The sequence below is a fragment of the Balaenoptera borealis genome (assembly GCF_965194805.1).
Source record: "Balaenoptera borealis genome assembly, chromosome: 7".
Classification (NCBI taxonomy): Eukaryota; Metazoa; Chordata; class Mammalia; order Artiodactyla; family Balaenopteridae; genus Balaenoptera; species Balaenoptera borealis.
In genome coordinates this window covers 96,342,667-96,370,435 of record NC_138864.1, presented here as the reverse complement: position 1 = coordinate 96,370,435, position 27,769 = coordinate 96,342,667, and the positions used below count along the sequence as shown (strand labels likewise).

The following is a 27,769-nucleotide window of genomic DNA, read 5'->3' as shown; positions in this document are numbered from 1 at the left end:
CAAAATCTTTGACTGCCTTGCAGACCACATTCCTAGAATAATATGGGTTTAGCAAAGGTGCCAGGGCTCTGGGGAGGGCATCTAGGGTCATCACATTGAACAACTCTGCCATCTCCATCCTTTTTTGTATACATAAATGGGTTCATAAGAACTGGAAAAAATCAGATGTGCTATTTCCATTGCTAAATGTAAAGAATTTCACACTGTCTCTTCTACTCCTCTTGGAACTTGCTATGGATTTCAAATATAAGGAAGGTACTTTCTCTTCTCTGATGAATAATTTTGGGGGAAAAATCATTTTATTTTCTATTTAGCTTATAGACATGAATACAGATATGTTGAAAAGCTTACCTTCTTTAAACATAGAATATAGATTTCTTTCAAATACCATGGAATATTTATTTATTTATTATTTAATTTATTTTATTTTATTTATTTATTTATTTTTTAATGCTATTCTTGTCTGCTTACATTCTTTTTATTTATGTATGTATGTATGTATGGCTGTGTTGGGTCTTCGTTTCTGTGGCAAGCGGGGGCCAATCCTCATCGCGGTGCGCGGGCCTCTCACTATCGCGGCCTCTCGTTGCCGAGCACAGGCTCCAGACGCGCAGGCTCAGTAATTGTGGCTCACGGGCCGAGTTGCTCCGTGGCATGTGGGATCTTCCCAGACCAGGGCTCGAACCCGTGTCCCCTGCATTGGCAGGCAGATTCTCAACCACTGTGCCACCAGGGAAGCCCGGAATATTTATTTTAAAAAATGCCTAAAATCATTTTTAAGGTAACAAAGAAAATTCAAAATATTCCTAAGGGTAGGAATTACTCAGGCTATATCCTCTTCTCTGAAAGCTCAATTTAGTTAGGTAAATGCTAAAATTAAAAGAAAACAGTGGACATGATTTATATTGGCATGTTTGTTTACCTTAAAGGTAATAAACTTTTATATGCTGTGTAACATAGCCTTGAAAAGCAATTTGTAAAAATTTGTTAAAAATAGAAAAGAAGCTCTAAAGGAAAAAACAGGCATGCTTTTACATAAATTACTGTCCCCAGTAGATTAAGAAGGCTAAGGAAAATGAATATAACTTTTCTTTAATAAATTTGGCTCATTAGGGTTTGATATAAAGTAATTTTATTTTTTTTCCATAGTTCCTTCAAGCTCAAGCTCAATTAAGTTTTTCCCCACTGATGAATGACAGCTCAGGTGGGTCACTCAGCCACAAGGAAAATCACAATTCAATAATTAAAATGCCCAGTCCAAGGCAGTAATCAGAACTCCAGATTTCATTTAAGGTGAAGCTTTCTCCCTTTCCCCAGACATGGGGAGAGGGAGGTGGAGGGTGGAGGTTGGTCTGGGAGGGATGGTCCACCCCCCACAGACTTTCTCTGTTGGGGTCTCTTTGCATCTCCAGGCATTTCTCTTGAGTGGGGGCCTTTTAAAGCTTCCCAAGCGGTAGCTCCCTCCCAGGCAACTACTTGCCTCTTGAGAAACTCAGGTATCCTTTCCCTGTTCCTTGGAAAGTATGGCTTGTGCCCAGTCCTCTGACAAAAAAGACAGCTCCAGACACTAAAAATCTCTAGGGAAGCCTCAGACACCCCTTCCTCTAAAGGACATGCCAACTAGGGACTTGGGATGATTCCCTCAGAACCCTTCTTACCTGACTGAGGTGATGGGAAAGCTCTTCTTCATAGTTAGGGGAAGGGGTGGGGGAGTGTTGTAGGGACACAGTGATTTAACTGCGTCTCCAGCTTCTTGATTCATCACACTTGTGTTTATTTGGTGTCAGGTGGGGGGATACAAGTGAATCTTCTCTTTAATTAAACCCTTTGACACTTCATTCTTCAGTCACTGAAGGTGTATGATCACCAGGGAATAATTCACCTTTTGTGGGGTCTGAAGCTGGTACAGTTTTGTGGGGAGGTTAAGAAAAAGAATACAAAAGAACAAATGTAAAATTAAGAATTAATGTGAATGTTTACTAAAGCAAAAAGAAATCAGAACTTATTATCAATTTTAAAAAGCTTACAAACACCCTCAACCTCACAAAATAAAAAGTAACCTTTTTATTGATGAACTGCCTGACACCTCTCTAAAATACCTTTTTCTCTAACATTTTTCACTGTATATTCTTTGATCTCCTCTTCATATGCCAATCATTTGGAAATAGATCTGTTTTCAATAGATATATTAGGAAGGTATTTCAATTTTCTCTTGGCATGGTTAACTAAAATTTGTTTTTTTATTATAATTTTAAAAGTTTCTTCCACCTTTACACTTCTTTATTGGAGGAGCAGGTAATTTTTGAAATTCTTGAAAAATTTCGGAAAACCACTATTAAATTTCTTTCATATATGAGCTGTGAGATTTCAGGGTGTTTCCAGAGTTCTGGTAGAGCACTTAATATTAAATACTTTTTTAATAAACATTATTCATTATCTGAGGAGAGGACTGTGCATGTGAAGGGGCCCAGAAGCTTAATCTTCATTAATTTGCAGTAAATTCACTGTGACCTGGTAATCTTGGAAGAACTGGTTTGGCTTGTATCATCTAGGTCATCCAATCCCTTGATTTAGGATACAAGAACTCTTAGCACCTAATCTATTGTTCTTAGCTTTTAGGACCTCAACTGAAACAAAGACTTTAAATGGTATTACATAATAATGTATGACATAATAATGTATAGGATCTGAATAAGAGGACTATGTTAGTTTAAAAGACTAAATCAATCTCTGTACTCTATAGACAGAGAATAAATATCTCACCTTTCAAACATGGGACTTATAAGACATTGTGAGGGTCACAGCCTCTGCCAATAATGCAATGAACTTAGAAATTCATTATATAGGGATATTAGAAAAGGTCAACCACTCATACACTGAAAACTATTTTTCTCCATAAGTCTAGGGCCATAAAGGAAATAAAAATTTATAATTACTCAGGAAATAGTATTAATGAAATCACTGCATATAAAGGTCTATTGTAACTAAAAGCAAATTGAAAGTATTATATTTGTTATTAAATAAGAAGGATCAAAATAAATAAACTATACATTAATTAATGAATTAATCAGTAATGACTACCTCTCACAAGGATTTGCTTTGTTTTCTACATACACATAAGCTTTGATGTCTAGGCACTTAAAGGAATAATGTAATCAAGCATGCATTAGCCTATTTATGTGGCAATACTGGTTTAGACAAGAAGACTAAGCAGAAAGTTAGGAGAAACTATCAGGGGAAATGTTTGTATTTTGAACTGATTTTATTGGACATCTCTTGTTCACTACAGTTAGAGAAGGAAATGTGTGGGCCCTTGGAAACATGACATAAAACTTCCCATGAAAATGTTTACAATACTTTTTGATAAAAACTTCAAGTAATATTGTTATAAGAATATTGATTTCCTGTGGTTATGATGCTTTTTCTTTCTGGGTTTTAATTTAAACCAGAGATAAGATTGAAGCAGACATATTGGCTATATTTTGTTTTTCTATTTTTGCTTTGCATGTATTTTTATAATGCTTTCTTATTGTTTTATAATCTTACACAGAGGTCTTGGATGGGTTTGCTTGCTCAGAGAAAAAATTATGTCAAACGTAGATCTCTCAAGAGTATGATTTATTTTATTTTGGGGGACTTTGTTAGCTCATCACAAAAATGTTTTCAAGAATAATGACACTTTCTTTTAAATTTAGACACATTGTGAAAACACTGAAATAATTGTGTTCAGAAAAAGTGTTATGCAAAAATTAGATTATTTAACAATACCCCCCTAACTTCATCCAAACCAGAAAATAGTGATTCATGGGTTTTGAAAAGTTCTCATACATAGTTGGTGGAAGTGAAAATTAGTACAATCTTTGTGTAGTTGCCAGGATTTCTCCACCAAAATATGGAACACATTTGATAAGAATTCTTTGAGGGGCACTGATGTGCTCGTGCGGAAGGCTGCAGTGGGGTCCCGAGGCCCCGGGTGCAGGCAGGCTTTTCTGCAGGGCGAGAAGTCGGTCAGAACTGTCCCTTCCTGTGCTACTTCGCGACGCTTTGCTTTTCTTTGTTCCACGTTGTCTGGCGTGTTTTGTCATCTCCCTCTTCCGGACTCAAGTTGTAACCACTATCACACGACTTCGTAGCTCCCTCATCCGCTCCTCATCTAGCCCCACTGGGGTCCCAGTTGTATTCCAGCAGTTCATAAATTCTTTAAGTAATCCGTGGACAAGCCTGCAAAAGGAAAAAAAGGATCTGTACCAAAATACTGGCTTCTCATAGTCGGCAGGATTCAAACCTGCATGGAGAGACCCCATTGGATTTCTACTCCATCGCCTTAACCACCCGGCCACAACTACTGCTGATATTAACTTTGGAAATGGGATCTATATAGAGTCTGCACACAAGTATCTACTCCAGTAACAGCCATGTGGCTGACAGGGTCTTGGTGCTCTGGTCGGGTGTCAGGTCTGTGCCTCTGAGGTGGGAGATCCGAGTTCGGGACATTGGTCCACCAGAGACCTCCCAGCTCCACGTAATATCAAATGGTGAAAGCTCTCCCAGAGATCTCCATCTCAACGCTAAGACCCAGCTCCACTCAACGACCAGCAAGCTACAGTGCTGGACACCCTATGCCAAACAACAAGCAAGACAGGAACACAGCCCTACCCATTAGCACAGAGGCTGCCTAAAATTATAATAAGGTCACAGACACCCCAAAACACACCACTGGATGTGGTTCTGCCCGCCAGAAAGACAAGATCCAGCCTCATCCACCAGGACACAGGCAATAGTCCCCTCCACCAGGAGGCCTACACAACCCACTGAATCAACCTTACCCACTGGAGGCAGACACCAAAAACAACCGGAACTATGAATGTGCAACCTGCAAAGAGGAGACCCCAAAAACAGTAAGTTAAGCAAAATGAGAAGACAGAGAAATATGCAGCAGATGAGGAGCAAGGTAAAAGCCCACCAGACCAAACAAATGAAGAGGAACTAGGCAGTCTACCTGAAAAAGAATTCAGAGTAATGATACTAAAGTTGATCCAAAATCTTGGAAACAGAATGGAGAAAACACAAGAAACGTTTAACAGGGACCTAGAAGAACTAAAGAGCAAACAAACAATGATGAAAAACACAAGAAATGAAATTAAAAATTCTCTAGAAGGAATCAACAGCAGAATAACTGAGGCAGAAGAAAGGATAAGTGACATGGAAGATAAGAGTGGAAAAAACTACTGCAGAGCAGAATAAAGAAAAAAGAATGAAAAGAATTGAGAACAGTCTCAGAGATATCTGGGACAATATTAAACACACCAACATTCGATTATAGGGATCCCAGAAGAAGAAAAGAAAAAGAAAGGGACTCAGAAAATATTTGAAGTGATTATAGTTGAAAACTTCCCTAATATGGGAAAGGAAATAGTTAATCAAGTCCAGAAAGCGTAGTGAGTCCCATACAGGATAAATCCAAGGAGAAACATGCCATGATACATATTAATCAAACAATCAAAAATTAAATACAAAGAAAAAATATTAATAGCAGCAAGGGTAAAACAACAAATAACATACAAGGGAATCCCCATATGGTTAACAGCTGATCTTTCAGTAGAACCTCTGCAAGCCAAAAGGGAGTGGCAGGACATATTTAAAGTGATGAAAGGGAAAAACCTACAACCAAGATTACTCTACTCAGCAAGGATCTCATTCAGATTCGACGGAGAAATTAAAACCTTTACAGACAAGCAAAAGCTAAGAGAATTCATCACCACCAAACCAGCTTTACAACAAATGCTAAAGGAACTTCTTTAGGCAGGAAACACAAGAGAAGGAAAAGACCTACAATAACAAACCCAAAACAATTAAGAAAATGGTAATAGGAACATGCATATTGATAATTACCTTACATGTAAATGGATTAAATGCTCCAACCAAAAGACATAGGCTGGCTGAATGGATACAAAAAAAAAGACACTTATATATGCTGTCTACAAGAGACCCACTTCAGACCTAGGGACACATACAGACTGAAAGTCAGGGGATGAAAAAAGATATTCTGTGCAAATGGAAATCAAAAGAAAGCTGGAGTAGAAATTCTCATATTAGACAAAATAGACTTTAAAATAAAGACTATTACAAGAGACAAAGGACACTACATAATGATCAAGGGATCAATCCAAGAAGAAGATATAACAATTGTAAATATTTATGCAGCCAACATAGGAGCACCTCAGTACAGAAGGCAAATGCTAACAGCCATAAAAGGGGAAATCGACAGTAGCACAATCATAGTAGGGGACTTTAACACCCCACTTTCACCAATGGACAGATCATCCAAAATGAAAATAAATAAGGAAGCACAAGCTTTAAATGATACCTTAAACAAGATGGACTTAATTGATATTTATAGGACATTCCATCCAAAAACAACAGAATACACTTTCTTCTCAAGTGCTCATGGAAGATTCTCCAGGATAGATCATATCTTAGGTCACAAATCAAGCCTTGGTAAATTTAAGAAAATTAAAATCATATCAAGTATCTTTTCCGAGCATAACGCTATGAGACTAGAAATCAATTACAGGGAAAAGTCTGTAAAAAATACAAACACATGAAGGCTAAACAACACACTACTTAATAACCAGGAGATCACTGAAGAAATCAAAGAAGAAATCAAAATACCTAGAAACAAATGACAATGAAAACACGATGACCGAAAACCTATGGGATGCAGCAAAAGCAGTTCTAAGAGGGAAGTTTATAACAATACAATCCTACCTCAAGTAACAAGAAACATCTCAAATAAACAACCTAACCTTACACCTAAAAAATTAGAGAAAGAAGAACAAAAAGCCCCAAAGTTAGCAGAAGGAGAGAAATCATAAAGATCAGATCAGAAATAAATGAAAAAGAAATGAAGGAAACAATAGCAAAGATCAATAAAACTAAAAGCTTGTTCTTTGAGAAGATAAGCAAAATTGATAAACCATTAGCCAGACTCATGAAGAAGAAAAGGGAGAAGACTCAAATCAATAGAATTAGAAATGAAAAAGGAAAAGTAACAACTGACACTGCAGAAATGCAAAGGATCATGAGAGATTACCACAAGCAACTATACGCCAATAAAATGGACAACCTGGAAAAAATGGACAAATTCTTAGAAAAGCACAACCTTCCAAGACTGAATCAGGAATAAATAGAAAATATAAACAGATCAATCACAAGCACTGAAATTAAGACTGTGGTTAAAAATCTTCCAACAAACAAAAGCCCAGGACCAGATGGCTTCACAGGTGAATTCTATCAAACATTTAGAGAACAGCTAACACCTATCCTTCTCAAACTCTTCCAAAATATAGCAGAGGGAGGAACACTCCCAAACTCATTCTATGAGGCTATCATCACCTTGATACCAAAACCAGACAAAGATGTTACAAAAAAAGAAAATTACAGACCAATATCACTGATGAATATAGATGCAAAAATCCTCAACAAAATACTAGCAAACAGAATCCAACAGCACATTAAAAGGATCATACACCATGTTCAAGTGGGGTTTATCCCAGGCATGCAAGGATTCTTCAATATACGCAAATCAATCAATGTGATACAGCATATTAACAAATTGAAGGATAAAAACCATATAATCATCTCAATAGATGCAGAAAAAGCTTTCGACAAAATTCAACACCCATTTATGATAAAAACCCTCCAGAAAGTAGGCACAGAGGGAACTTACCTCAACATAATAAAGGCCATATATGGCAAACCCACAGCCAACATCATCCTCAATGGTGAAAAACTAAAACCATTTCCAGTAAGATCAGGAACAAGACAAGGTTGCCCACTCTCACCACAATTATTCAACATAGTTTTGGAAGTGTTAGCCACAGCAATCAGAGAAGAAAAAGAAATAAAAGGAATCCAAATCAGAAAAGAAGAAGTAAATCTGTCACTGTTTGCAGATGACATGATACTATACACAGAGAATCCTAAAGATGGTACCAGAAAACTACTAGAGCTAATCAATGAATTTGGTAAAGTAGCAGGATACAAAATTAATGCACAGAAATCTCTTGCATTCCTATACACTAATGATGAAAAATCTGAAAGAGAAATTAAGGAAACACTCCCATTTACCATTGCAACAAAAAGATTAAAATATCTAGGAATAAACCTACCTAAGGAGACAAAAGACCTGTATGCAGAAACCATAAGACACTGATGAAAGAAATTAAAGATGATACAAATAGATGGAGAGATATACCACGTTCTTGGATTGGAAGAATCTATATTGTGAAAATGACTAAACTACCCAAAGAAATCGACAGATTCAATGCAATCCGTATCAAACTACCAATGACATTTTCCACAGAACTAGAACAAAAAATTTCACACTTTGTATGGAAACACAAAAGACCCCGAATAGCCAAAACAATCTTGAGAAAGAAAAACTGAGCTGGAGGAATCAGACTCCTGGACTTCAGATTATACTACAAAGCTACAGTCATCAGGACAGTATAGTACTGGCACAAAAACAGAAATATAGATCAATGGAACAGGATAGAAACCCCAGAGATAAACCCACGCACATATGGTCACCTTATCTTTGATAAAGGAGGCAAGAATATAGGCTCTTCAATAAGTGGTGCTGGGAAAGGTGGACAGCTACATGTAAAAGAATGAAATTAGATCACTCCCTAACACCATACACAAAAGTAAACTCAGAATGGATTAAAGACCTAAATGTAAGGCCAGACACTATAAAACTCTTAGAGGAAAACATAGGCAGAAAACTCTATGACATAAATCCCAGCAAGATCCTTTTTGACCCACCTCCTAGAGAAATGGAAATAAAAACAAAAATAAACAAATGGGACCTAATGAAACTTAAAAGCTTTTGCACAGCAAAGGAAACCATAAAGAAGACAAAAAGACAACCCTCAGAGTGGGAGAAAATATTTGCAAATGAAGCAACTGACAAAGGATTAATCTCCAAAATTTACAAGCAGCTTATGCAGCTCAATATCAAAAAAAAAAAACCCAAACCAAAAATGGGCAGAAGACCTAAATAGACATTTCTCCAAAGAAAATATACAGATTGCCAACAAACACATGAAAGAATGCTCGATATCACTAATCATTAGAGAAATGCAAATCAAAACTATAATGAGGTATCACCTCACACCAGTCAGAATGGCCATCATCAAAAAATCTACATAGCATAAATGCTGGAGAGAGTGTGGAGAAAAGGGAACCCTCTTGCACTGTTGGTGGGAGTGTAAATTGATACAATCACTATGGAGAACAGTATGGAGGCTCCTTAAAAAACTAAAAATAGAACTACCATATGACCCAGCAATCCCACTACTGGGCATATACCCTGAGAAAACTATAATTCAAAAAGAGTCATGTACCACAATATTCATTGCAGCTCTATTTACAATAGCCAGAACAGGGAAGTAACCTAAGTGTCCATCGACTGATGAATGGATAAAGAAGATGTGGCACATATATACAATGGAATATTACTCAGCCATAAAACGAAATGAAATTGAGTTATTTGTAGTGAGGTGGATGGACCTAGAGTCTGTCATACAGAGTGAAGTAAGTCAGAAAGAGAAGAACAAATACAGTATGCTAACACATAGATATGGAATGTAAAAAAGAAAAAGGTTCTGAAGAACCTAGAGACAGGACAGTAATAAAGACGCAGACATAGAGAATGGACTTGAGGGCACTGGGAGGGGAAGGGTAAGCTGAGAGGAAGTGAGAGAGTGGCATGGACTTATATATACTACCAAATGTAAAAGAGATAGCTAGTGGGAAGCGGCCGCATAGCCCAGGGAGAGCAGCTCAGTGCTTTGTGACCACCTAGAGGGGTGCAATAGGGAGGGTGAGAGGGAGAAGCAAGAGGGAGGAGGTATGGGGATATATGTATATGTATAGCTCATTTACTTTGTTATAAAGCAGAAACTAACAGACCATTGTAAAGCAATTATACTCCAATAAAGATGTTAAAAAAAAAAAAAAAGAATTCTTTGAGAAAAATAACCACAAGAACAATACACGATATACGACATGAGAAGCTTATTGACATGATACCCATTATACCTTACATATAACCTTAAGTTTAGGCTTTTTCTATGTTTATTCTTCAGAAATTTAGGTTGCCTTTACCATAGCCAAAAGATTTATTTCAAATATCTATAAATTCAAGGTTCATTTCTTATTCCCTTAATACTCCATTAGTTTTGCCCATTAGTCTATAAATAATTCATAAAAATTACATGTTCTTTACATTTTAAACCAGATTTTAATAAACCTAGTGCCATTGTTTCCACTGTGCTCAAATAATTATTTACACTTATGTCACAGGAAGTAAACATTAGACCCAAGACCTGGACTTTTGCATGAAGAACATTTGGAGCCCCTTTCACACAACTAAATTTGAAGTAGTCCAGTAAGAAAAAGCAGAGTATGGTAGATTTTTATCTGAAATCCTGTTTTTCAGATATTCAAGAAATTTTCTATATACATTTAGTTTCAGAGATAATTTATTATTTTAATGTGTTGCTAGTCCTTTCTTAATGCAAATATAACATTTTTTTTGTAAATTTAGCATCCTTTTATAAGAAAAAGAAATTTGGGGGCATACTTATGTTTTTAAAAATTCTTGATTTAACGGTAGCAATCTTGAAAAATAAATCTACAACTATTTCTTATAAACACTTCAAACTCTGAGGAAGATGAAAGCTAAACAAAGAACAATATTCTTTTGAGTCATATATTTATAAAAAAGGAACCATAAAGCACTACTGCACAGGCACACACTGCCTGGATTGCAGGTGAGGCTGATTTGAGGCTGGGGTGGTGAACATGCTCACTGTGCTATTCCCAGAGAGCCTCAGGGCACAGCCCTCCTGACCTGGCCTGGAGGGTGTGAGTGAACCTTGCCTATAAGCCACCAGAGCACAGTGGGAATGAAACTTCCTCCATCTGGACGGCAGAGGTAGAGATGGCTCAGTGAAGAGGGTTCACAGACTATACTTCTCCTAACTAACTTTAAAAAAAAAAAAGGTAAGAAAGTTAGAAGCAGCCTAAGAAGAAAAAGGCAGTCTTCATAAATTTGGAAAGTGGCAAGCTGAGAGGGGAATCCTTTCAAAATATGTCATTCCTTTATGCAAAGCCCTCCAATGGCTTCCCATCTTCCTCAAAGTAAAAGCCCAAGTGTCTTCTGGGGCTCCCACCACCTATCTGACCTCACAGCCAACCAGTCACCTTGGCCTCCTCACTGTGCCTCGGTTATGCCGATCACTTTCCCAGTGCTGGGCTTTTGCATTTAGATATTCTCTGCCTGGAGAGTTCTTCCCCTCAGAGCTCACTTACCACCAACTTTCTTCTGGTTTATGCTCTGTCACCATATCAGAAGTCCTTTCCGACCACCCTATCCAAAACAGCAAGCCCTGTAACTCTCTATTACGCTTCATTTTTCTTCACCACATTTATACACCCGACTTATGTATGTTTTGTTATTTATTCATTGTTATCTCATTCCCACTAGAAGGTAATCTTCATGAGGCAGAAACTTTGTTAATTTTTTTTTTCACTGATGTAAACCTAAAATGGTGCTCGCCACAGAATTGACACAAAAAAATATGTGTTGAATAAATGAGTAAATTCTGATGTGGCACAGAGTTATAACCCTGTTTCCATTCTGCAGAAACAATACTCAGTTAATATTGTGAATCCACAACATCGTGACATTCTCACCAACTTCTTCCACAGGGAGGGAAGTGGATTGAGGAGGCATCCTTGGAAAGTCAAGAGATAAATACAGGAAACATTTTGAGTGCATAAGCTCTCACTGCAAGATCTCAGCAAAGGCAAGAAGTTGGGCATTTCCAGGAATGTGTACTAAGTGGATAGACCAGAAGAAGGTTGCAGGAGTGAATGCATCCGTGGCTGGGTGCAGGGGCCCTGCTAAAGTATCTTTAGTAACAGTATTTCAGGAGGGAAACAAAGTATGTGACTTCATTTAAGCATTTCTTCCTTGGTACCTTCAGTATACAGAAAATAGAAAGATTCAGATCTCAAAATTCAGATCTTTAAGTGTCATACCAAGAGATAAGGAGAGTGGCTATCGAATAGATTTTACTATACAATATCCACATTGTCATGTTACAAAAGAACAAGATGTAGAAATGTGATCCATCAAACAATAGCTGGATAAATCTACATATAGATGAGGAACAAGGTATGCAAGAGACAAAATAATGAGCTCAGTCTGGAGAAGAAAACCAGAGAATGGAAGACAATTTATGAGAGTGCCTTGAGTTTATTAAAAAAAAAAAAAACTTGTAAAATTATGAATTCAAAAATAATTATGTAAGATGACATCAAAATAATAAAACAGTAAGATGACATTAAGGGGGAGATTACTACACTAAGTAAGCAAATTGTTAACCACAACACTACTGGACAATTAATAAAATGGAAAAAGCAATATATACAGCTGGAAATCTAAATTCTGGTACAGTGAAAATTTTTATTTAATTAATTTATTTATTTTCAGTAGCTCAGTTTAATGATGAAACATTGAAAACTCATGACTTGCACTCACTGGAAGAAGAATAGCAACATAAACCTAAAAAACTTATAATAAAACAAAGGACTATAATGAAGCAAAAACAAAAACTTATAGGGAAGATAAGTAATTTTTCAAAGATCCTCATAATTAATATTTATGGAACTCCTATTATGTTCCAGAAACCTCGTTAGGTGCTCAACATGTCATACATCATTTTTACAACCGGTTAATTTCCTTCTTGGAGCAGAATGGACTTGGACCTGATGGTGGAATCATTGGGAAATCATTTTTAAATGTGTTTTTTCATGGTGTTTAAAAGTTCCCAGCTGACAGAAGGTGCTGTTACACTAGGGACATGTATATGGTTTTAGTCCAGAGTGGGTTTGTCAGTGAATGTTGAGGTTCCCTTTGTGGCTTAAAGCTTTCTCAAAGTCTTCACGTTGGTACGGCTTCTCCTTTGTGTGGATCTTCTTGCGAGCAGGCAGGGTAGAGTTGTGGGTGAACTCCTTGGTGCAGAGTTCACAACAGTATGGCTTCTCGCCTGTGTGGATTCACTGGTGAACTCGGAGATCTGAAGGCTGCATGAAAGCTTTGCGGCAGATATTGCATTTAAAGGGTCTCTCTCCTGTGTGTGTCCTCTGGTGAATGACAAACTGAGGTTTATAATGAAATTTTTTGTTTGCATACCCTACATTCATATGGTGTCTGTGGCTTCTTTTCCAATATGATGACCGGTTGGTCCCACGGTGCTTGGTGAAAGAACTGAATTTGACCCAAGTTGTCCTGAGAATTCTCCTTTGTCCAAATATGTGGCTCCTTCTTGAGGCACTTCTTGGGAAATGGAACTGTTGTCCCATTTTCTTTTGGAACTTCTTAGACTCTTCTGAGAGTCTCTTTTGTGTCCACTCCAAGTCAAATCTTCCCTCTCAGGACCCTTCAGAAGCTGAGGCTCCTGAGATTTAAGTATTCTTGTCTCTTCCCTGTCTTCCATCAGACCCTTCTCCAATTTCTGTTTGAGTTGTAGATCCTCCAGTTTACCTTTTTCAGGAATGGTCTCTGGCAGGAGAATATTCTGTTCCTTCTGTCATCTGAATGTATCTCACTCATAGAAGGTTCAGGCTTCCTGAATAAGTTTCTCCCATTGCCCATGTCACTGATCTCAGCTTCCACCATCTGAACATTTGAATTTTGCAGAAGAAACTTCTCTCCTTGTAAGCTGACTATGGTCTATTTTGGGGTTTCTTGTTATTTCTTAGCGTGTCCTCCAGTTCTTTGCAACTCTCCACACCACTTTCCTTGACTAAGACCTGGAACTCCTGCAACAAGAACATCATAAACTGCTCCATCACCAGCTTATCCATAATCTGCTCGTTGGTGTGAAGATCTGGCCTCAGCCACAGATGGCAGAACGCACAGTCTCCTCAAATCCTTGAAGGGTCAGATTCCATCAAGCTGGTAAAAGCTCTGAATCTAATGTGCCAAGTCTCAGAGTTGTAGTCTTGCTTTTCAGTGTGTTCCTTGGGATGCTACAGACACTGGTGGCTCTCTGATCCAGGGCTGTCTTGAGGTTTTCTGTGACCCCATGAAAATGTCTGGTCTGTGGCTGTACTTATTGGAGAATTTTCCAATATAACTCTTAGCAAAATGTTCTATAACTGGTGCCTAATTGAGAGCTATCAAAAGGGATTTACCCTGGTTTTCCTTAGTAGCATAATAGATTCACTGTTTATTTAGAAGTCTCCTTTGAATCCTCTTGCCTTCAGCCTCCTTGAGTCTGGGACTGGATCTTAAATTGTTTCTTGAGCTGAAATGTCTCTATTTATATAGAGTGGTCGAAACTCCTAGCCTCTCTTCCCATTACCTCATCAGCCCAATGACTAGTTTAAGGCCATGGAAGGAACCATTTTAGATGATCTGAATGGATTAAATTTCCCGTTGAAACTCCACCAAAAGAAAAAATAATTTATTAAATAAATCTATATATTGATTTTATTGTAGGCTATTTATTATATTATTTATTGTAGACTTTTATTTATTGTATTTAGTGGCTACAAGATTGGTTTTTTCTAGTCTAGTGAATTTTTTATCATATGCCTGCAGCGTTTGAAGGAGGTAAGGGATATAAATCCAAAAGTTTTAACCAAATTGGGTCACCTACTTTTTTTTCCTTTTTACAAATGTAAATGAGTCTTAAAAGATTTTATCTAAAATCAGTTGACAAGGCAAAGTGTGAGAAGAACATATTTTCTGAGTAGGCATTTAGAAAAACAGAGGTTGTACACCATAGAGAAAAAGAATAACGTCATATAATTTAGAAATCCTTACTTTTCCTAAATGCCTAAGGCAGCAGTATCTTAACAAGTAAAGAATGTGTGAAGAGTTGGTGGGCTGATATCAAATCAGTAATTTAATCTAGCTCAAACAAAGCTTTAACATAGTAATTCTAAGATGCTGAAAAATAGCAAAGAAAGTTTAAAACATCATTAATATTCCTCATGCATCAAAAATTACTTTTCATTTTTCAGTGAAAATGTATGTATAAACACATTTTCTTTATCCACTTCTCTGTCAATGAACATTTTGTTTGTTTTTGTTTTTTGCTAACTTTATTTGGGTAACTTTTTATTGTTTTATGTTTTTCTATTGAGGTATATTTGATTTATAATATTATATTAGTTTCAGATGTATAACAAAGTGATTCAAAATTTTTATAGATTATACTTCATTTAAAGTAATTACAAGATATTTGCTGTATTCCCTGTACCATACAATGTATCCTTGTAGCTTATTTATTTTGTACATAGTAGTTTGTATCTCTTAATCCCCTACCCCTGTCTTGCCACTCCCTCCCCCCTTCCCTATCCCCACTGGTAACCATTAGTTTGTTTTTTTTTTCTTTTTTTTTAAATTAATTAATTTATTTATTTTTGGCTGTGTTGGGTCTTCGTTTCTGTGCGAGGGCTTTCTCTAGTTGTGGCAAGCGGGGGCCACTCTTCATCGCGGTGCGCGGGCCTCTCACTATCGCGGCCTCTCTTGTTGTGGAGCACGGGCTCCAGACGCGCAGGCTCAGTAGTTGTGGCTCACGGGATTAGTTGCTCCATGGCATGTGGGATCCTCCCAGGCCAGGGCTTGAACCCATGTCCCCTGCATTAGCAGGCAGACTCTCAACCACTGCGCCACCAGGGAAGCCCCATTAGTTTGTTCTTTATGTGAGTCTGTTTCTGTTTTGTTATATTCACTCATTTATTTTATTTTTTAGATTCCACATATAAGTGATAACATACAATATTTGTCTTTCTCTGTCTGACTTACTTCATTAAGCATAATACCCTCCAGGTCCATCCATGTTTTTACAAATGGCAAAATTTCATTCCTTTTTATGGCTGAGTAGTATTCCATTGTGTGTGTGTGTGCGTTTGTGTGTGTATACCACATCTTCTTTATCCATTCATCTATTGATGGACACTTAGGTTGCTTCCATATCTTGGCTACTATATATAATGCTGCTATGAACATTGGGGTGCATGTATATTTTCAAATTAATGTTTTTGTTTTCTTCAGATATATACCTAGGAGTGGAATTGCTGGATCATATGGTAGTTCTATTTTTAGTTTTTTGAGAAACCTCCATATTGTTTTCTACAGTGGCTGCACTAATTTACATTCCCACCAACAGTGTACAAGGATTCTCTTTTCTTCATATCCTTGCCAACATTTGTTATTTGTGGTCCTTTTGGTAATAGTCATTCTGAGGTGTGAGGTAATATCTCCTTGTGGTTTTGATTTGCATTTCTCTGACGATTAGCAATGTTGAGCATCTTTTCATGTGCCTGTTGGCCATCTGTATATCTTCCTTGGAAAATGTCTATTCAGGTCTTTTGCCCATGTTTTTAATCAGGTAATTTGTTTTTTTGATATTGAGTTGTATGAGCTGTTTATATATTTTGGCAATTAACCCCTGGTCATATCATTTGCAAATAGTTTCTCCCATTCAGTAGGCTGTCTAAAAGCTTTTAAGTTTAATTAGGTCCCATTTGTTTATTTTTGCTTTTGTTTCCTTTGCCTCAGGAGACAGATCCAAAAAAATATTGCTGCGATTTATGTCAGAGTATTCTGCCTGTTTCTTCTAGGAGTTTTATGGTTTCAGGTCTCACATTTAGGTCTTTAATCCATTTTGAGTTAACTTTTGTAAATTTTTTTTTTTTTTTGTATATACATATAGCTGTCCAGTTTTCCCAGCATCACTTATTGAAGAGACTGTCTTTTTCTCATTGTATATTCTTGCCTTCTTTAATTGACCATAAGTGTGTGGGTTTATTTCTGTGCTTTCTATTCTGTTCCATTGATCTATGTGTCTGTTTTTGTGCCAGTACTGTACTATTTTGATGACTGTAGCTTTGTAATATAGTCTGAAGTCAGGGCGCATGATACCTCCAGCTCTGTTCTTCTTTCTCAAAATTGTTTTGGCTATTTGGGGTCTTCTTTGTTTCCATATAAATTTAAAATTACTTTTTCTCGTTCTGTGAAAAATGCCTTTGGTATTTTGATAGGGATTGCATTGAATCTGCAGATTGCCTTGGGTAGTATTGTTATTTTAAGAGTATTAATTCTTCCAATCCAGGAACACGGTATATCTTTCCATCTGTTTGTTTTGTCTTCAATTTCTTTTATCAGTGTCTTATAGTTTTCTGAGTACAGATCTTTTACCTCCGTAGTTAGATTTATTCCTAGGTATTTTATTCTTTTTGATGCAATTGTAAATGGAATTGTTTCCTTAATTTTTCTTCCTGATCGTTCATTGTTACAGTATAGAAATGCAACAGATTTCTGTATATTAATTTTGTATCCTGCAACTTTGCTGAATTCATTGATGAGCTCTAGTCGTTTTTTGGTGGCATCTTAACTGAGTAAGCAAATTGTTAACTACAACACTACTGTACAATAAATAAAATGGAAAAGACCATATATATACAGCTTGAAATCTAAATTCTGGCACAGTGGGAAAATTTTAGGTAACCACAGTGCCCACAGGGATTAAAATAATTAGAGAAATGATGATAGATATAGAGGGTGAACAAATAAAATTCAATATAAGAATTCTAGGTGTCCCTAAAATAGCAATGCCAACAAAAGACATATAAAGTTATTTAAAATACATAATAGAGGAAATTTCCTCTGAAATGAAGCATAAAGTCTGCAGATCATGAAAAAATAATAAAGAACAATCAATACTTAGATAAATGGTATTGAAATAATTGAACTTTAAGAAAGAAGAAAATAATTCTTCACACACTTAGAAAACAAAGAAAGTTACTCATGAGAGCAGGAATTAAGACAGCTTTTGTCTTGTCTCTAGTAGTATTCAATGTCAGGAGACAGAGGAATAATGTCTGCAGAATTTTGAAGTCAGAGATTTTAACCAGAAATATTATACCATGCGAAAATATTATTTATTTATAAAAGTCACAGGCAAATTTTCAAACATAGGAGAATGCAGGGAATATAGAATCTATGAGTCCTTCTGGAAAACCCTATTTGATAGCAACTTTTTTTCAGCCTTATTAAGGTGTAATTGATAAATAAAATAATAAGATATTTAAATAGTATGTCATGATGATTTGATATACAGATACATTGTGAAAGGATTCCTCCCATCTAGTTAATTAACACATCCATAACCTCACATATTTATCTTTGTGGGTGGGGGGGTTGGTAAGAACATTTTAGTTCTACTTTCTTAGCAAATTTCAATTATACAATACATTATTATCAACTGTAGTTACTAGTTATACATTAGATTTTCAGACCTTATTCACTAATATCAACCTTTAATGAAGTTGAAAGTTATTTCTTTTAAAACAATATAATCTGTTTCTCGAAAGAAAGATCACAAAGAAGCCTGCTTCAAACCCAGATACCAGGTATCTGTAATTGCAGCATCAATGAAATTGGAATAGCTGGATTCTGTTCTTAGTACCACTATTGATGAATTGTGTTATCTTGGAAGGTTGTTCAGCTTCTATGTGACTCAATGGGGGGCATGAGTCAGCTGATTTCTACAGATATCTTTAAAACCTAAATTTCTGTGAAATAACTAGAAAGCTTGTTGTTTTATACATTGTAGCAAAAGGTTTGCTAATGTAGCAGTCTAAAAACTGGTTGTACTAATTTTGAGGGGTTTTCAACATTATTTGTGGAATCAAGTTTTGAAAAACCATCCAGATTTAAGGTGCTGGGGGCATTCATTACAAGACAGAAGGTACTATATCTTAATTTTAATTTGGATAGCTCTTACTTTCTAAATTTATAAAATACTCATACTGAGGAAACAAAACAAAACAAAAAAACAACTAAAATAACAACAACCTGGAAAATACAAAGCAGTCATTTGGGAAAATGGTTCTCAGACAATTTTGTCTGTAACTTTTCTTAAGTATTTGTGTAATTATTTCCCTTTTCCCTACATTTTTGTTTTCCTTTTTTATTCACCTCCCTCCAAGATCACAGCCGGGACTACTCTTATATAAAGAAAGAGAAGGCACAGTTCATGCTTCCATTACCATGGATTCTTGACTTTATAGATCTCAACAGAAATGGAGATGGGAGGCCGAAGAGGCCGAGGAGGCCAGTCTGCCCCTCCGCCTGACCTCAACGCTGCCACCACCAGCCACACCTTCGAGGTCAGCCCCATGGGTCTCCATCACCCACTCAGAACTAGGCTCTAATCCCCTTATATATCAGAACTCCAGTTGGAGGGACTCTGAATTAGCCTAACCGCAGATCTACAATTAGAGATCTCTTAACTGGGAGGGAAGTGAGAACAAAATCAATGTCTCCATTCTTCACATGTTTTTTATAGGTATCTTATTTACTATAGTGATCATGCTCAGTACTGAGATTTTCACCACTTTAAATAACTAACCACTTCTCACCACCTAAAATTAAGCTAACAAAGTGAAAGAAAACAAACCCAACATTTGGTAAATACCTTTTTGAATACCTATTATGTACCAAATATTTTCAAATATACCTTATTTTGCTTTCTCAACAATTTGTCTCCTTGTTTATAGTTGGGGAAATTAAGACTAAGAAAGGTTTGATGACTTGCCTAAGGACACTCAGCTTGTAAATGAGAGAGTCATAATTTGAACCCCAAACCTCCTCATTTCAATTTCAGCTGTTTTCAACTCTATGGAAGCTGCCCTGGAAAAGACCATCAAATGCATGTCTCTCAGCCCTGTCTGCTGAAGAAGCATTGTCACCTGGGAAACTTAGCACATATATCAACACCTTAGCCTCCTCACAGAGAACCTAATTTAATTGGTTGGGGCAGTAGGAGACAGACAAAGGTATTCTTAACCTCCCCCCCAACACTGCCAAGTGTAATATGTAGCCAGAGTGATCCATTGTTTCTTATATTTACCAAGTTCAGTTGCTTTCAAAAGAAGTACGTCTTGAATTGTTGGGGGAGGGGTATATAGTTAGATCAGTAGTATGGTAAGCACTGCTATTTCCTAGGCTGGCATGATTTACTCAAGGCCACTACTTGTTAAAACTCTGACATTTCTTTTATAGCTTGACCAGCACACATTCCTGTATTGTTGTTTTGGAGCTCCCACACAACTCATTAATTACTGGAATAATGCCCCAGAAACAAACTTTAACACATTATATTAATCATTTCATTTTAATTCAGAAATACTTTACTCTGAATTTTTAAGGAACAGAAAACAAAACTGACCATCTAAATCCCAATCCAGCACCAGGGTTCAGCTTTCTACAGCAAACGTGATTAGACAAATCTCCACAGGTTAGGATCACCAGAGAGTTGGCCAAAGTGAGAAACAAACCCCCAGCAATAAGGACGGGGCTGAGAGCATGGGCCCTGTGTTGTAAGGACTATCACCATTATACAAGGAGAGCCTTGGAAGAGGAGTTCACCCAGGCTTCCGGATGCTCCAGAATCAAGAACGAGCCGGAACAAAGCCACACTCTATGAGTCATATTGATTCAGACTTCTGAGCCAATCAGAAAGCTGTGCCTAGAGTGTTTGTATTATTAGATGAGAGAAAGTCTCATGGATCATCTAATAAAAATCTGCCATTTTACTGATGAGGATAATGAAGATCAGACATAAAAAGTGACTTGCACGAGGTGCAGACTAGATAGAATCCAGGATTCTGGTCTCCAGATCTGTTCAACTGTCACCAGCCCATGCCATGCCAACCCCTAGCATTCTGTTTGCACACAAACACGTCTTCTGTTTGCTCCTAGTATTCAAGTTTTCTTTTTTCCACCTTTTTAAATAGGTTTCTTCATCTCTTGATTCCTTAGGTATGGAATCCTAAGTCCCACACACTGAGGAGTCAGCTACATTGAATAAAAATATGGCCATGGACTGATTGGCCAAATCTACTCTTACCCGAGCTCCCACGGTGAATGACCTTGCTGGGTTTTACTCCCACTTTTTTCCCAGGGAGATCAGCATCACCTCAGCTACTTCAAAGCAGATCTAACATTCCAGCCAAGGGAATGACTGTTTCTTCTGGGCGTGTTTCTGTGAGCACGGCTTGTTGTTTTCAGCAACCTCCCTATGAGTTTCTGGAGTATGAAGACAGCTTTCTTCTGAAGAAACCACTGGCCTACATATTTCTATTAAAAAAAAGAGGGGTGCGGGGAATGCTGTAACAAGCAATATAAAGTCTCAGACAGTTTCCTAGTTAGCTTTCTGCCTGAACTTTATCTGCCTGTCTGAAAAGTGTGGTGTAATTCTGTGAGCCAGCTAAATAAATTGAAGAAATTAACAAATAAGTATATAGAAGAATAGGCATTAAACTATAAACCCAATGCTTTGGTAATGAGCTCTTTCTGTCATATAACTTTCTTCAAAAATATTTTTTCCTAACCACTTGTACTTCTGCATTTCTAACGCTCCTGCCTCCTCTTAAACCCAGTCACTCCCTGTTCCTTCTCTCCTTTCCCTCCTCCCTCTCCCCATTGCCCACACTTCCTTCTTTAACCATTCAAATGAAAGAGCAGTTTTAATTGTTGAATCATACTGATGTTGGGTTGCTATCGGTTAACAAGCCATAAGCAACTTTTAGGTCTAAATTTTGTTTTGACTTTTTGCTCAAATTTCCTCATGGTGGTAGAGCATTTTTGTAATATTAAGAATAAATGTAGAAAAAGAATGGGTATGTGTGTATATATGTGTGTATGAGAGAGAGAGACAGACAGACAGAGACAGAGGAGACAAGGGCAGAAACAGGTTTCAGATGAATGTTATTTTATATTATTTGGCCGTATTAAAAACAGAATAAAACTCAAAGGACATTAGCAATATCAAAGCTGTGTAATACTTTAAGTGAGGTGTGAAGAAGATAGCAAAAGATAATGAAAATAAATTTTAAAATCATATATTTACTCTATATCACAGTGATTCTTTTGTTTGTACTAACCTTTCTAGTTACATTTTAATGTGAATGATTTACTCCCACCCCATACTCAGTTTCTGTTACATAAAGTCTTATTTCCAATGTGCTAGGAAGAGAGGTAGAGGAGTCAGGCTGGTCTCAAAGTGACATGTGCCATTCCCACTCCTACCCATCTGTTATAACTGTTCATGTGGCCCCACCGGAACTCTAAGAAAGACTGGGGGATGGAGGGAGTATCCACAGCCCCTGCCACCCTTGGGGTAGTTGAAAACTCATGGGTCTTGAAGTACAGAAAAATCTGGGTTCCAATCTACCTCAAACTCAACAGAGGAGACAGCACACTTCATCTTTGATCAAAAAGCATGCTCTACTTCCCCATATTTCCGATCACATATACAGTCATGCTACTACACCTAGCCTTTAAATAAGCACTTGTTACTGAAGAACAGATAAGCCCTTGGTTTATTGTTTTTATTTTCATTGAGAGCAATGGCGTTATATTCTAATAAGTGATATTCCAAGAAAATAAATAAACAGAAGGAAGGCTCAGAAAGAAAAGTAGGGGAAAAATTTATTTTACAATTTATTCTCCTTTATTTGAATTCTTTTTTTAACATCTTTATTGGAGTTTAATTGCTTTACAATGGTGTGTAAGTTTCTGCTTTATAACAAAGTGAATCAGCTATACATATACATATATCCCCATATCTCCTCCCTCTTGCCTATCTCTCCCACCCTCCCTATCGCACCCCTCTAGGTGGTCACAAAGCACTGAGCTGATCTCCCTGTGCTACGTGCCTGCTTCCCACTAGCTATCTATTTTACATTTGGTAGTATATATAAGTCCATGCCACTCTCTCACTTCGTCTCAGCTTACCCTTCCCCTCCCAGTGTCCTCAAGTCCATTCTCTACGTCTGTGTCTTTATTCCTGTCCTGCCCCTAGGTTCCTCAGACCCATTTTTTTTCTTTTTTAGATTCCATATATATGTGTTAGCATACAGTATTTGTTTTTCTCTTTCTGACTTACTCCACTCTGTATGACAGACTCTAGGTCCATCCACCTCACTACAAATAACTCAATTTCGTTTCTTTCTATGGCTGAGTAATATTCCATTGTATATATGTGCCACATCTTCTTTATCCATTCATCTGTCGATGGACACTTAGGTTGCTTCCATGTCCTGGCTACTGTAAATAGAGCTGCAATGAACATTGTGGTACATGACTCTTTTTGAATTATGGTTTCTCAGGGAATATGAACAGTAGTGGGATTGCTGGGTCGTATGGTTGTTCTATTTTTAGTTTTTTAAGGAACCTACGTACTATTCTCCATAGTGGCTGTATCAATTTACATTCCCACCAACAGTGCAAGAGGGTTCCCTTTTCTCCACACCCTCTCCAGCATTTATTGTTTGTAGACTTTTTGATGATGGCCATTCTGACTGGTGTGAGGTGATACCTCATTGTAGTTTTGAATTGAATTTCTCTAATGATTAGTGATGTTGAACATTCTTTCATGTGTTTGTTGGCAATCTGTATATTTTCTTTGGAGAAATATCAATTTAGGTCTTCTGCCCATTTTTGGATTGGGTTGTTTGTTCTTTTGATATTGAGCTGCATGAGCTGCTTGTATATTTTGGAGATTGATCCTTTGTCAGTTGCTTCATTTGCAAATATTTTCTCCCATTCTGAGGGTTGTCTTTTCATCTTCTTTATGGTTTCTTTGCTGTGCAAAACCATTTAAGTTTGATTAGTTGCCATTTGTTTATTTTTGTTTTAATTTCCATTTCTCTAGGAGGTGGGTCAAAAAGGATCTTGCTGTGATTTATGTCATAGCGTGTTCTGCCTTTGTGTTCCTCTAAGAGTTTGATAGTGTCTGGCCTTACATTTAGGTCTTTAATCCATTTTGAGTTTATTTTTGTGTAGCGTATTAGGGAGTGCTCTAATTTCATTCTTTTACATATACCTGTCCAGTTTTCCCAGCACCACATATTGAAGAGGCTGTCATTTCTCCACTGTATATTCTTGCCCCCTTTATCAAAGATAAGGTGACCATATGTGTGTGGGTTTATCTCTGGGCTTTCTATCCTGTTCCATTGATCTGTATTTCTGTTTTTGTGCCAGTACCATATTGTCTTGATTACGTAGCTTTGTAGTATAGTCTGAAGTCAGGGAGCCTGATTCCTCCAGCTCCGTTTTTCTTTCTCAAGATTGCTTTGGCCATTCGGGGTCTTTTGTGTTTCCATACAAATTGTGAAATTTTTTCTTCTAGTTCTGTGAAAAATGTCATTGGTAGTTTGATAGGGATTGCACTGAATCTGTAGATTGCTTTGGGTAGTATAGTCATTTTCGCAATGTTTATTCTTCCAATCCAAGAACATGATATATCTCTCCATCTGTTTATATCATCTTTAATTTCTTTCATCAGTGTCTTATAGTTTTCTGCATACAGGTCTTTTGTCTCCATAGATAGGTTTATTCCTAGGTATTCTATTCTTTTTGTTGCAATGGTAAATGGGAGTGTTTCCTTAATTTCTCTTTCAGATTTTTCATCATTAGTGTATAGGAATGTGAGAGATTTCTGTGCATTCATTTTGGTATCCTGCTACTTTACCAAATTCATTGATTAGCTCTAGTGGTGTTCTGGTAGAGTGTTTAGAATTCTCTGTGTATAGTATCATGTCATCTGCAAACAGTGACAGCTTTACTTCTTTTCCGATTTGGATTCCTTTTATTTCTTTTTCTTCACTGATTGCTGTGGCTAAAACTTCCAAAAGTATGCTGAATAAAAGTGGTGAGAGTGGCAACCCTGTCTTGTTCCTGATCTTAGTGGAAATAGTTTCAGTTTTTCTCCAATAAGAACGATGTTGGCTGTGAGTTTGTCATAAATGGCCTTTATTATGTTGAGGCAAGTTCCCTCTATGCCTACTTTCTGGAGGGTTTTTATCATAAGTGGGTGTTGAATTTTGTCAAAAGCTTTTTCTGCATCTATTGAGAAGATCATATGGTTTTTCTCCTTCAATTTGTTAATATGGTGTATCACACTGGTTGATTTGCATATATTGAAGAATCCTTGCATACCTGAGATAAACCCCACTTGATCATGGTGTATGATCCTTTTAATTGCTGTTGGATTCTGTTTGCTAGTATTTTATTGAGGATTTTTGCATGTTCATCAGTGATATTGACCTGTAGTTTTCTCTCTTTGTGACATATTTGTCTGGTTTTGGTATCAGGATGATGGTGGCCTCATAGAATGAGTTTGGGAGTGTTCCTCCCTCTGCTATATTTTGGAAGAGTTTGATAAGGACAGGTGTTAGCTCTTCTCTAAATGGTAAAATTCACCTGTGAAGCCATCTGGTCCTGGGCTTTTGTTTGTTGGAAGATTTTTAACCACAGTCTCAATTTCAGTGCTTGTGATTGGTCTGTTTATATTTTCTGTTTGTTCCTGGTTCAGTCTCAGAAGGTTGTGCTTTTCTAAGAATCTGTCCATTTCTTCCAGGTTGTCCATTTTATTGGCATAGAGTTGCTTGTGGTAATCTCTCATGATCCTTTGCATTTCTGCAGTGTCAGTTGTTACTTCTCCTTTTTCATTTCTAATTCTATTGATTTGAGTCTTCTCCCTTTTTTTCTTCATGAGTCTGGCTAATGGTTTATCAATTTTATTTATCTTCTCAAAGAACCAACTTTTAATTTTATTGATCTTTGCTATCATTTCCTTCATTTCTTTTTCATTTATTTCTGATCTGATCTTTATGATTTCTTTCCTTCTGCTAACTTTGGGTTTTTTTTTGTTCTTCTTTCGCTAATTGCTTTAGATGTAAGTGTAGGTTGTTTATTTGAGATGTTTCTTGTTTCTTGAGGTAGGATTATTGCTATAACCTTCCCTCTTAGAACTGCTTTTGATGCATCCCATAGGTTTTGGGTCATCATGTTTTCATTGTCATTTGTTTCTAGGTATTTTTAAATTTCCTCTTTGATTTCTTCAGTGATTTCTTGGTTATTAAGTAGTGTATTGTTTAGCCTCCATGTGTTTGTATTTTTTACAGATTTTTTTCCTGTAATTGATATCTAGTCTCATAGCATTGTGCTCAGAAAAGATACTTGGTATGATTTCAATTTTCTTAGATTTACCAAGGCTTGATTTGTGACCGAAGATATGATCTATCCTGGAGAATGTTCCATGAGCACTTGAGAAGAAACTGTATTCTGTTGTTTTTGGATGGAATGTCCTATAAATATCAATTAAGCCCATATTGTTTAATGCATCATTTAAAGCTTGTGTTTCCTTATTTGTTTTCATTTTGGATGATCTGTCCATTGTTGAAAGTGGGGCTTTGAATTCCCCTACTATGACTGTGTTACTGTCGATTTCCCCTTTTATGGCTGTTAGCATTTGCCTTATGTATTGAGGTGCTCCTATGTTGGGTGCATAAATATTTACAATTGTTATATCTTCTTCTTGGATTGATCCCTTGATCATTATGTAGTGTCTTTCTTTGTCTCTTGTAATAGTCTTTATTTTAAAGTCTATTTTGTCTAATATGAGAATTTCTACTCCAGCTTTCTTTTGATTTCCATTAGCATGGAATATCTTTTTCAATCCCCTCACTTTCAGTCTGTGTGTGTCCCTAGGTTGAAGTGCGTCTCTTGTAGACAGCATATATACGGGTCTTGTTTTTGTATCCATTTTGCCAGTCTGTGTCTTTTGGTTGGAGCATTTAATCCATTTCCATGTAAGGTAATTATCGATATGTATGTTCCTATTACCATTTTCTTAATTGTTTTGGGTTTGTTATTGTAGGTCTTTTCCTTCTCTTGTGTTTCCTGCCTAGAGAAGTTCCTTTAGCATTTGTTGTAAAGCTGGTTTGATGGTGCAGAATTCTCTTAGCTTTTGCTTGTCTGTAAAGGTTTTAATTTCTCTGTCAAAACTTAATGAGATCCTTGCTGGGTAGAGTAATTTTGGTTGCAGGTTTTTCCCTTTCATCACTTTAAATATGCCCTGCCCCTCCCTTCTGGCTTGCAGAGTTTCTGCTGAAAGACAGCTGTTAACCTTATGGGGATTCCCTTGTATGTTATATGTTGTTTTTCCCTTGCTGCTTTTAATATTTTTTCTTTGTATTTACTTTTTGATAGTTTGATTAATATGTGTCCTGGCAGGTTTCTCCTTGGATTTATCCTGTATGGGACTCGCTGTGCTTCCTCGACTTGATTAACTATTTCCTTTCCCATATTAGGGAAGTTCTCAACTATAATCTCTTCAAATATTTTCTCAGACTCTGATACCAGTCTGTATCAGAGTCTGGGACCCCTATAATTCGAATGTTGGTGCATTTAATGTTGTCCCAGAGGTCTCTGAGACTATCCTTAATTCCTTTCATTCTTTTTTCTTTATTCTGCTCTGCAGTAGTTATTTCCACTATTTTATCTTCCAGGTCACTTATCTGTTCTTCTGCCTCAGTTATTCTGCTATTGATTTCTTCTAGAGAATTTTAATTTGTATTTATTGTGCTCTTCATCATTCTTTGCTCTTTAGTTCTTCTAGTTCCTCATTAAACGCTTCTTGTATTTTCTCCATTGTATTTCCAAGATTTTGGATCATCTTTACTATCAACACTATGAAGTCTTTTTCAGGTAGACTGCCTATTTCCTCTTCATTTTTTGGTCTGGTGGGTTTTTACCTTGCTCCTTCATCTGTTGTGTGTTTCTCTGTCTTCTCATTTTGCTTAACTTACTGTGTTTGGGGTCTTCTTT

General features: G+C 36.9%; 1 protein-coding gene and 1 pseudogene across 5 annotated transcripts in view; one reads left to right on the top strand and one right to left on the bottom strand.

The window, feature by feature from the left end:
• TFEC (transcription factor EC) overlaps positions 1 to 27,769 on the top strand; it is a 686,635-nt gene that overhangs the window by 325,436 nt on the left and 333,430 nt on the right. The gene's annotated exons all lie outside the window — the stretch shown is intronic.
• Positions 1,176 to 27,284, bottom strand: LOC309632483 (zinc finger and SCAN domain-containing protein 5B-like; annotated as a pseudogene). The gene has a single exon. The product of its transcript is annotated as a zinc finger and SCAN domain-containing protein 5B-like (transcript).